This window comes from Entelurus aequoreus, linkage group LG18, assembly GCF_033978785.1.
Source record: "Entelurus aequoreus isolate RoL-2023_Sb linkage group LG18, RoL_Eaeq_v1.1, whole genome shotgun sequence".
Taxonomy (NCBI): domain Eukaryota; kingdom Metazoa; phylum Chordata; class Actinopteri; order Syngnathiformes; family Syngnathidae; genus Entelurus; species Entelurus aequoreus.
This window is the reverse complement of record NC_084748.1, coordinates 43,598,789-43,609,734: the sequence shown is the minus strand read 5'-3', so window position 1 is coordinate 43,609,734 and position 10,946 is coordinate 43,598,789. Positions and strand designations below refer to the sequence as shown.

Genomic DNA, 10,946 nt, shown 5'->3' with positions numbered 1-10,946 from the left:
TGGATTTTTATTTTAAGATAAACACAAAAATCAAATATATGTTCAACCAAAATGCAAAAATGCGTGTTTATCTGTGTGATGACAAATTGAACCGGAAGCAGCTTTTCCTTTGCGTTTAGCACATTTTTAGCATAACTACAAAAGCCCTTAAATTGATATATTCGTCAAAAACATTTAAAGTAATTTAAGTAGCCCTTTTTGTCTTTTTTTTTTGGTTTTCTCGGTTGCTAGAGTGGCCGTGCCAGCAACTTGAGGGTTCCAGGTTCGATCCCCCGCTGCCGCCATCCTAGTCGCTGCCGTTGTGTCCTTGGGCAAGACACTTTACCCACCTGCTCCCAGTGCCACACCCACACTGGTTTAAAAGTAACTTACATATTGGGGTTTCACTATGTAAAAGCGCTTTGAGTCACTAGAGAAAAGCGCTATATAAATATAATTCACTTCAGCTCTTCAACATTCAAACTATTCTTACATTATGTCAGCATTTCACTTCAACTTCAGCCTTCACACGCAATTCCTTCAGGAAATGCCTAATCTAGTTTTTTTTAAAAAATAGTTATCGGTATTGGCAATATTAACCTTGCAGTTACTCGGTATCGAATCGACACACACCATTGCAGTATCGCCCCACCCCACTGTAAAGCATTTCCCAGGTGGAGGCTGCGTAGTAACATGTAACGAATAATGTCTCCTCACCATGGTGTAAGGTGTTAGTCGGTGCCCGGACAGAAGCAGGGAGACGCAGCTCCATAAAATCCTCCCAAGGAGTGCGAAGGACGCGGGTGAGTTACGTCGTGAATGTTTCTCACGACTCTTCACTTTTTGGACACGACGAATCCCTGTTTAATATTTGTCTACGGTGGCCGCGGGGTTTCAGTTAACAAGAATGTGAATCGCGTTTGTTGGTTTTCAGATAAAACTGCACAAATAGACGTTGGGAAACATTTTAAAAAACACTCTTTTAAGATGATGCGTCAAAGAAAATGTTCTGACAATTCCCGTGTGGAAAATGACCATATATATATATATATATATATATATATATATATATATATATATATATATATATATATATATATATATATATATATATATATATATATATAATATATATATATATATATATATATATAAGTGGTAAATACAAGTTATGCATTGTAGCTGTGTAAATACATTGTTGTAAATACACGTATTTATATATATATATATATATATATATATATATATATATATATATATATATATATATATATATATATATATATATATATATATATATATATATATATATATAAATTGTAGATGTGTTATTATTGCTGCTTTCTATGGCAGCACGCAATAGTGAACCAGTGTTGCTGTTACATAACAGGTTGTCCTGTACTTCTAGCCAGGATTAACTATGTGGAGCTCCCTCTTGTGTGACAAAGGGATAAAGATCCTTTTTAGATCAGTGTTTTTCAACCTTTTTTGAGCCAAGGCACATTTTTCGCGTTGAAAAAATGCGGAGGCACACCACCAGCAGAAATCATTAAAAAAACAAAACTCAGTTGACAGTAAAAAGTCGTCGTCGCCAATGTTCCCTCTAATTTTTCATGTGTGTGAGCAATGGCAAAAACTCCCTGAGCATCCATCCATTTGCTACCGCTTGTCCCTTTCGGGGTCGCGGGGGGTGCTGGAGCCTATCTCAGCTGCATTCGGGCGGAAGGCGGGGTACACCCTGGACAAGTCCCCACCTCATCGCAGGGCCAACACAGATAGACAGACAACATTCTCTTATTATTATAATGAAATGACAGCAGTCTAATATAAGTGTTTAGGTCCACTTACAATGATAATTACAACAAATATTGTTTTTCATGAACTGTGTACTTGTATTGTTTGTCTGGGTGGAGGTCCTGCTTTGGAAATAATTTGTACCGCTTTCAGACATTGCATTTAGTTCCCATTAAAACATTCACATGTTGCACAATGAGATGTAAGCAGGGGATCATGTGTACATTCCTGCAACTTCCTGTTTGTAAAAAATATATTTTTATTAGTATTTATTTAATATACAAACAGCATTTCATGATTAATATTTATAAATTAAAGGCCTACTGAAAGCCACTACTACCAACCACACAGTCTGATAGTTTATATATCAATGATGAAATCTTATCATTGCAACACATGCCAATACGGCCGGGTTAACTTATAAAGTGCAATTTTAAAATTCCCGCCACACTTCCGGTTGAAAAACTCCTTTGGATATGATTTATGCGCGTGACGTCAGAAAATCTACGGAAGTGGTTGGACCCAATCGGACCCGATAGAAAAACCTCTTGTTTTCTTCGACAAAATTCCACAGTATTCTGGACATCTGTGTTGGTGAATCTTTTGCAATTTGTTTAATGAACAATGGAGGCTGCAAAGAAGAACGTTGTAGGTGGGATCGATCAGTGTCTTAGTGGCTAAGTACAATACTTACAGCAACACAACAAGGACTACTTACTTAGAAGACGCCTAGCCGATGCTTGCCGCCAAACCCACGGATGAAGTCCTTCGTCGCGCCGTTGATCGCTGGAATGCAGGTGAGCACGGCTGTTGATGGGAAGATGAGGGCTGGCTGGCGTAGGTGGAGCGCTAATGTTTTATCATAGTTCTGTGAGGTCCGGTTGCTAAGTTGCTAAATTAGCCTTAGCGTCGTTAGCAACAGCATTGTTAAGCCTTACCAGGCTGAGAATTTTTAACCGTGTAGTTACATGTACATGGTTTAATAGTATTGTTGATCTTCTGTCTATCCTTCCAGTCAGGGGTTTATTTATTTTGTTTCTATCTTCATTTGAGAACGATGCTATCACGTTAGCTCAGTAGCTAAGTGTGTCACCGATGTATTGTCTTGGAGATAAAAGTCACTTTAAATGTCCATTTCGCGTGCTCGACTCTCATTTTCAAGAGGATATAGTATCCGAGGTGGTTTAAAATACAAATCCGTGATTCACAATAGAAAAAGGAGAGAGTGTGGAATCCAGTGAGCCAGCTTGTACCTAAGTTACGGTCAGAGCGAAAAAAGATACGTCCATCACTGCCTCTCAAGTCCTTCACTGTAACGTTCCTCATCTACGAATCTTTCATCCTCGCTCAAATTAATGGGGTAATCGTCACTTTCTCGGTCCGAATCTCTCTCGCTCCATTGTAAACAACGGGGAATTGTGAGGAATACTAGCTCCTGTGACGTCACGCTACTTCCGGTACAGGCAAGGCTTTTTTTTTATCAGCGAGCAAAAGTTGCGAACTTTATCGTCGATTTTCTCTACTAAATCCTTTCAGCAAAAATATGGCAATATCGCGAAATGATCAAGTATGACACATAGAATGGATCTGCTATTCCCGTTTAAATAAAAAAAAATCATTTCAGTAGGCCTTTAAGATTCCTAATAAATGACACTAGAATAAGCACACATTTGATTGGTAAATCATAGTGAAACGACCTGGAATGACACTTTATGTGTGGTGTTGGAGTTGTCCGACTTTTTGTGTGTCTGTAAACGCATCACTTGCTAAGTGCCATATGTGCATGTGTTGGCGCAAGTGAGAAAGAGCGAGCGGCTGCTGTTGATATAACAAAGTTGCTTTAGGTCTGGTTTGTACTGCAGAAAATGACCAGTTTTGCTAGATATCATTTTTTTTACTAATGTTTTGGTGATGTGTTTATGGCCGACAATAAAGAGTTTTGCTCAGTAAAGTGATGGATGGAATTCATGTCCTCAAAGCGTCTCGACAGACGTTACAATATTTGAACAATGATGACGAAAACTGTTTTCTGTCGTGTCCGCGTGTCGAAAATTGTTATGCGCTTATTTTTTTACTTGCTTTTGTGCGTGGCATAGATTTGCCGTGCGCAGAGGACGCTTGAGCAGTGCGCAATTGCACAGGCGCGCACCTTAGAGGGAACGTTGGTTGTCGCAATTGTTGGATATGACTTTAAACCATAACCATCCATCAATATAGCTCTTGTCTCAAAGTAGGTGTACTGTCACCACCTGTCACATCACCCCCTGACTTATTTTGAGTTTTTTGCTGTTTTCCTGTGTGTAGTGTTTTAGTTCTTGTCTTGCGCTCCTATTTTGGTGGCTTTTTCTCTTTTTTTGGTATTTTCCTGTAGCAGTTTTCATGTCTTCCTCTGAGCGATATTTCCCGCATCTACTTTGTTTTAGCGATCAAGAATATTTCAGTTGTTTTTATCCTTCTTTGTGGGGACATTGTTGATTGTCATGTCATGTTCGGATGTACTTTGTGGACGCTTTCTGCTCCACCGTAAGTCTTTGCTGTCGTCCAGCATTCTGTTTTTGTTTACTTTGTAGCCAGTTCGGTTTTAGTTTCATTCTGCATAGCCTTCCCTAAGCTTCAATGCCTTTTCTTAGGGGTACTCACCTTTTGTTTATTTTTTGTTTAAGCATTAGATACCTTTTTACCTGCACGCTGCCTCCCGCTGTATCCGACATCTACTGTCACCACCTGTCACATCACCCCCTGACTTATTTTGAGTTTTTTGCTGTTTTCCTGTGTGTAGTGTTTTACTTCTTGTCTTGCGCTCCTATTTTGGTGGCTTTTTCTCTTTTTTTGGTATTTTCCTGTAGCAGTTTCATGTTTTCCTTTGAGTGATATTTCCCGCATCTACTTTGTTTTAGCGATCAAGAACATTTCAGTTGTTTTTATCGTCCTTTGTGGGGACATAGTTGATTGTCATGTCATGTTCGGATGTACATTGTCTTTGCTCCACAGTAAGTCTTTGCTGTCGTCCAGCATTCTGTTTTTGTTTACTTTGTAGCCAGTTCATGTTTAGTTTTGCCTCCCGCTGTTTCCGACATCTACAAAGCAATTAGCTACCAGCTGCCACCTACTGATATGGAAGAGGATTACACGGTTACTCTGCCAAACTCTATAGACAGCACCGACACTCAACAACAACACATCATTTTCAGACTGTAATTACCTGTTTGCAAAAAATATTTTGAACCCAAATAGGTGAAACTAGATAATCTCCCCCGGCACACCAGACTGTATCTCACGGCACACTAGTGTGCTGCGGCACAGTGGTTGAAAAACAATGTTTTAGATTGTGGTCTAAAAAAACAGTTTTGAGACACTTTGCTATTTCATAACATTTGGTCCATTCCTCATCTTTAAAGGGGACCTATTAGCATTTTTTTTAAAAACGCACTTCCCTTGTCGATGCGGCAATGTTTGGGCACCTAGGGATTCGATAGCGATTCGATACTAAATTGATTATTTATGCATCTTTCAATATTATATTGTCCAAAACCAGTGAAGTTGGCACGTTGTGTAAATGGTAAATAAAAACAGAATACAATGATTTGCAAATCCTTTTCAACTTATATTCAATTGAATAGACTGCAAAGACAAGATATTTAACGTTCAAACTGACAAACGTATTTTATTTTTTTGCATATATCGAGTGGATTAATTATTGATCCATTAAAATGATCTTGATAATAACAGCTTATGTTAATCGCGCTTTGAAGAAGTGGGATAATCGTGTCTTGATATAGCAAGTTAGTTTGTGATATTAAGATATAAAGTAGGGTTGTACGGTTTACCGGTATTAGTATAGTACCGTGATACTAATGAATCATATTTGGTACTATACCGCCTCTAAAAAGTACCGGTCCGTCAAACCCCCCCGGGCCCCCGTCGTCGTCATATCGTTTCATTGCTGGTTTACGAGCAGACGGGCATGTTCGGCAGCGCACAATCACAGAGTACTTACAAACAGACACAGTGTGTAGACAGAAAAGGGAGAACAGATGCATTTTGACTTAAAAACTAACAATAAAGGTGAAGTTATAACACTGAAACAGGAAGAGGTGCTTTAAGTCATGGTTAGCTAGCTAGCGGCTAAAGTTCAGCTCCAGTCCGCAGTGTTTTAGCTACTTCTAAATCACTAATCTTTGTCTCCATGGCGACAAATAAAGTAAGTTTCTTACAAATATCATTATCACTGAAGGACGAGGAATAGCTAAACATGCTTCACTACACACCGTAGCTCACTGGCGTCAAAATGTAAACAAACACCAAACATCCACTGTAATGATACCAAGTACAGTAGTGTATCTAGTCGATACTACTATGATTACGTCAATATTTTTTGGCATCACATCTTCTTTCGTTTAAAAAAAAAAAGTATATTATGTTTATAAACTCAGGAAATATGTCCCTGGACACATGAGGACTTTGAATATGACCAATGTATGATCCTGTAACGACTTTGTATCGGATTGATACCCAAATGTGTGGTATCATCCAAAACTAATGTAAAGTATCCAAACAACAGAAGAATAAGTGATTATTACATTTTAACAGAAGTGTAGATAGAACATGTTAAAAGAGAAAGTAAGCAGATATTAACAGTAAATGAACAAGTAGATTAATAATTCATTTTCTAGCACTTGTCCTTAATAATGTTGACAAAATAATAGAATGATAAATGACACAATATGTTACTGCATATGTCAGCAGACTAAATTAGGAGCCTTTGTTTGTTTACTTACTACTAAAAGACAAGTTGTCTTGTATGTTCACTATTTTATTTAAGGACAAATTTGCAAGAAGAAACAAAAGTTTAATGTACCATAAGATTAAAAAAATAAATAAAGCCAATAATACGTTTTTTTGTGGTCCCATTTATTTAGAAAAGTACCGAAACGTACCGAAAAGTATCGAAATTATATTGGAACCGGTACCAAAATATTGGTATCGGGACAACACTAATTTAAAGTAATAGCTATAATAGCTTTAACAACTTTTGGAAGTAAGAAAACTGTACATTCAGAAATACCTTTTCAATGCCACAAGTCTTTATGATGGTATTATTATGTTCAACGTACTCTCATCCAAAGAAGTTTAGTAAACGTCTATAAAAAAAGGAACAATATTAAAATGCCAATCACTTATGACAACACAGACTGTTAAGTCGAGTTATTTCTCCAGCTTCAGTTTTGAAGCTACAAATGTATGTGCAAGTCAATTCAGGCCCTTGCTTGTTGAAGCATGCAATTGGGACGCTGCGATTGGTCTCTCTGTCAAAGGGTGTTAGGGTAAGGAGTCTTGTGGGTGAATGAATGTATATCAGGTTATTGTGCACTCTCGGCTGCTCATACTTGTCATTAGAATTCACTTAGTCCATTGGTATGACTGACACGCCCAAGTAAACCAGAGTGATGTACAGTAGCGATCAAAAGAGTACATACACTTGTAAAGAACACGATGTCATGGCTGTCTTGAGTTTCCAATCATTTCTACAACTCTTATTTTTTTGTGATAGAGTGATTGGAGCACATACTTGTTGGTCACAAAAAACATTCATGAAGTTTGGTTCTTTTATGAATTTGTTATGGGTCTACTGAAAATGTGAGCAAATGTGCTGGGTCAAAAGTATACATACAGCAATGTTAATATTTGCTTACATGTCCCTTGGCAAGTTTCACTGCAATAAGGCGCTTTTGGTAGCCATCCACAAGCTTCTGCTTGAATTTTTGACCACTCCTCTTAACACAATTGGTACAGTTCAGCTAAATTTGTTGGTTTTCTGACATGGACTTGTTTCTTCAGCATTGTCCACACGTTTAAGTCAGGACTTTGGGAAGGCCATTCTAAAACCACGTAACTTTCTTCCAGAAGGTCTTATCTTTGTCCATGTGGTGTCCGATGAAACGAAAATGGAGCTGTTTGGCCACAATACCCAGCAATATGTTTGGAGGAGACAAGGTGAGGCCTTTAATCCCAGGAACACCCTTCCTACCGTCAAGCATGGTGGTGGTAGTATTATGCTGTGGGTCTGTTTTTCTGCCAATGGAACTGGTGCTTTACAGAGAGTAAATGGGACAATGAAAAGGAGGATTACCTCCAAATTCTTCAGGACAACCTAAAATCATCAGCCCGGAGGTTGGGTATTGGGCGCAGTCGGGTGTTCCAACAGGACAATGACCCCAAACACACGTCAAAAGTGTTAAAGGAATGACTAAATCAGGCTAGAATGAAGGTTTTAGAATGGCCTTCCCAAAGTCCTGACTTAAACGTGTGGACAATGCTGAAGAAACAAGTCCATGTCAGAAAACCAACAAATTTAGCTGAACTGCACCCATTTTGTCAAGAGGAGTGGTCAAAAATTCAACCAGAAGCTTGTGTGGATGGCTACCAATAGCGCCTTATTGCAGTGAAACTTGCCAAGGGACATGTAAGCAAATATTAACATTGCTGTATGTATACTTTTGACCCAGCACATTTGCTCACATTTTCAGTAGACCCATAATAAATTCATAAAAGAAGCAAACTTCATGAATGTTTTTTTGTGACCAACAAGTATGTGCTCCAATCACAGAAAAATAAGAGTTGTACAAATGATTGTAAACTCAAGACAGCCATGACATTATGCTCTTAACAAGTGTATGTAAACTTTTGACCACGACTGTACATACTTACAACATGTGTATAACATGTGGATGGAGGTTTTTGAAGGTGTTTTAGAGCGCTTATAGGCATAATATATTGAATCGTCCTCACATGCACTGTCAGCCACCTCTTGCTAGCCTTTTTTTACGTTATAAAATGCACAAAAAAAAGAAAGCCATATGTGTTCTTCCCTCTTATCAGGAGTGTGAATGATATGCAAATTAAAAAAAGTGCAGTTCCCCTTTAATAACGTGATCATTTTAGCCCCTGAAAAAGCCATTCAAAAGTTTTAGATTGCAAGGACACCTCTTGTGCACAACATTCTTTAAGTCTGGGTTTTTCAAAAAATTTTGAGCCAAGGCACATTTTTTGCGTTGAAAAAATGCGGAGGCACACCACCAGCAAAAATCATTAAAAAACAAAACTCAGTTGACAGTAAAAAATCGTTGTCGCAATTGTTGGATATGACTAAACCATAACCAAGCATGCATCAATATACTGTAGCTCTTGTCTCAAAGTAGGTGTACTGTCACCACCTGTCACATCACCCCCTGACTTATTTTGACTTTTTTGCTGTTTTCCTGTGTGTAGTGTTTTACTTCTTGTCTTGCGCTCTTATTTTGGTGGCTCTTTCTCTTTTTTTGGTGTTTTCCTGTAGCAGTTTCATGTCCTCCTTTGAGCGATATTTCCCACATCTACTTTGTTTTAGCAATCAAGAACATTTAAGTTGTTTTTATCCTTCTTTGTGGGGACATTGTTGATTGCCATTTTATTTTCGGATGTACATTGTGGACGCCGTCTTTGCTCCACAGTAAGTCTTTGCTGTCGTCCAGCATTCTGTTTTTGTTTACGTTGCAGCAAGTTCAGTTTTAGTTTTAGTCTTCCCTAAAGCTTCAATGCCTTTTCTTAGCGGCACTCACCTTTTGTTTATTTTTGGTTTAAGCATTAGACACCTTTTTACCTGCACGCTGCCTCCCGCTGTTTCCGACATCTACAAAGCAATCAGCTACCGGCTGCCACTCGTAACTCAAACGTATTTGCTCGTAACTTGAAGCTTAACAAAAAGCCGAACGACAGCTCATATCTCAAAATACTTGGAAGTTGGGTTACTGCTAAATTGAGGTTAGGGATGCAACAATTTTTGATTGTAAGGTATAGCGGTACTAATAATAATGTCTTATCCATATCCTGATTGATTAATTCATTATTGAAGGTGTTTTTTTTTTAACATTAACTGACCTTGTTAAATTACCTTAACATGCCTTGTCTTTTACTAGCTACCACTGGTGATTATAATTTTTAGATGCAAATTTTCAGTTTGATTTGACTAATAAGAGTGGATTGATTATTGCACTTATTAGTGAACTAATGGATCAATTAAAATGATTTTGATAATAATAGCTTAGGTTGATTGCGCTTTGAAAAAGTGGGATAATCGTGTGTTGATATAGCAAGTTAGTTTGCTATGTTAAGATATACGCTAGGGTTGTACGGTATACCGGTATTATAAACGTAGTATAGTACCGTGATATTAATGAATCATATTCGGTACTATACTGCCTCTAAAAAGTACTGGTCAAGTCTTTGCTGTCGTCCAGCATTCTGTTTTTGTTTACTTGGCAGCAAGTTCAGTTTTAGTTTTGTTTTACCTAGCCATCCCTAAGCTTCAATGCCTTTTCTTAGGAGCACTGACCTTTTGTGTATTTTTGGTTTAAGCATTGGATACATTTTTACCTGCGCACTGCCTCCCGCTGTTTCTGACGTCTACAAAGCAATTAGCTACCAGCTGCCACCTACTGATATGGAAGGGTATTACATGGTTACTCTGCCGAACTCTAGACAGCACCGACGCTCAACAACGGCACATTATTTATAAAGATGGATAAAGATCCTTTTTCAACCGTTTTTGAGCCAAGGCACATTTTTTGCGTTTAAAAAATGCGGAGGCACACCACCCGCAGAAGTGTATTAAAAACTAAACTCAGTTGACAGTAAAAAGTCGTTGTCGCAATTGTTGGATATGACTTTAAACCATAACCAAGCATGCATCAATATAGCTCTTGTCTCAAAGTTGGTGTACTGTCACCACCTGTCACATCACTCCCTGACTTATTTTGAGTTTTTTGCTGTTTTCCTGTGTGTAGTGTTTTACTTCTTGTCTTGCGCTCCTATTTTGGTGGCTTTTTCTCTTTTTTTGGAATTTTCCTGTAGCAGTTTCCTGTTTTCCTTTGAGCGATATTTCCCGCATCTACTTTGTTTTAGCAATCAAGAATATTTCTGTTGTTTTTATCCTCCTTTGTGGGGACATTGTTGATTGTCATGTCATGTTCGGATGTACACTACCGTTCAAAAGTTTGGGGTCACATTGTAATGTCCTTATTTTTGAAGGAAAAGCACTGTACTTTTCAATGAAGATAACTTTAAACTAGTCTTAACTTTAAAGAAATACACTCTATACATTGCTAATGTGGTAAATGACTATTCTAGCTGCAAAT

The 10,946-nt window shown here is 38.0% G+C and overlaps 1 protein-coding gene across 1 annotated transcript in view; it reads left to right on the top strand.

Moving 5' to 3' along the window:
* The first annotated feature begins 644 nt into the window (after positions 1 to 644).
* The window catches only part of LOC133634143 (microtubule-associated tumor suppressor 1 homolog), a 162,966-nt gene continuing 152,664 nt past the window's right edge, over positions 645 to 10,946 (top strand). Inside the window, exon 1 of the mRNA XM_062027190.1 lies at positions 645 to 782. The gene's annotated coding sequence lies outside the window, so the exon portion shown is untranslated. The remainder of the gene's footprint in view (positions 783 to 10,946) is intronic.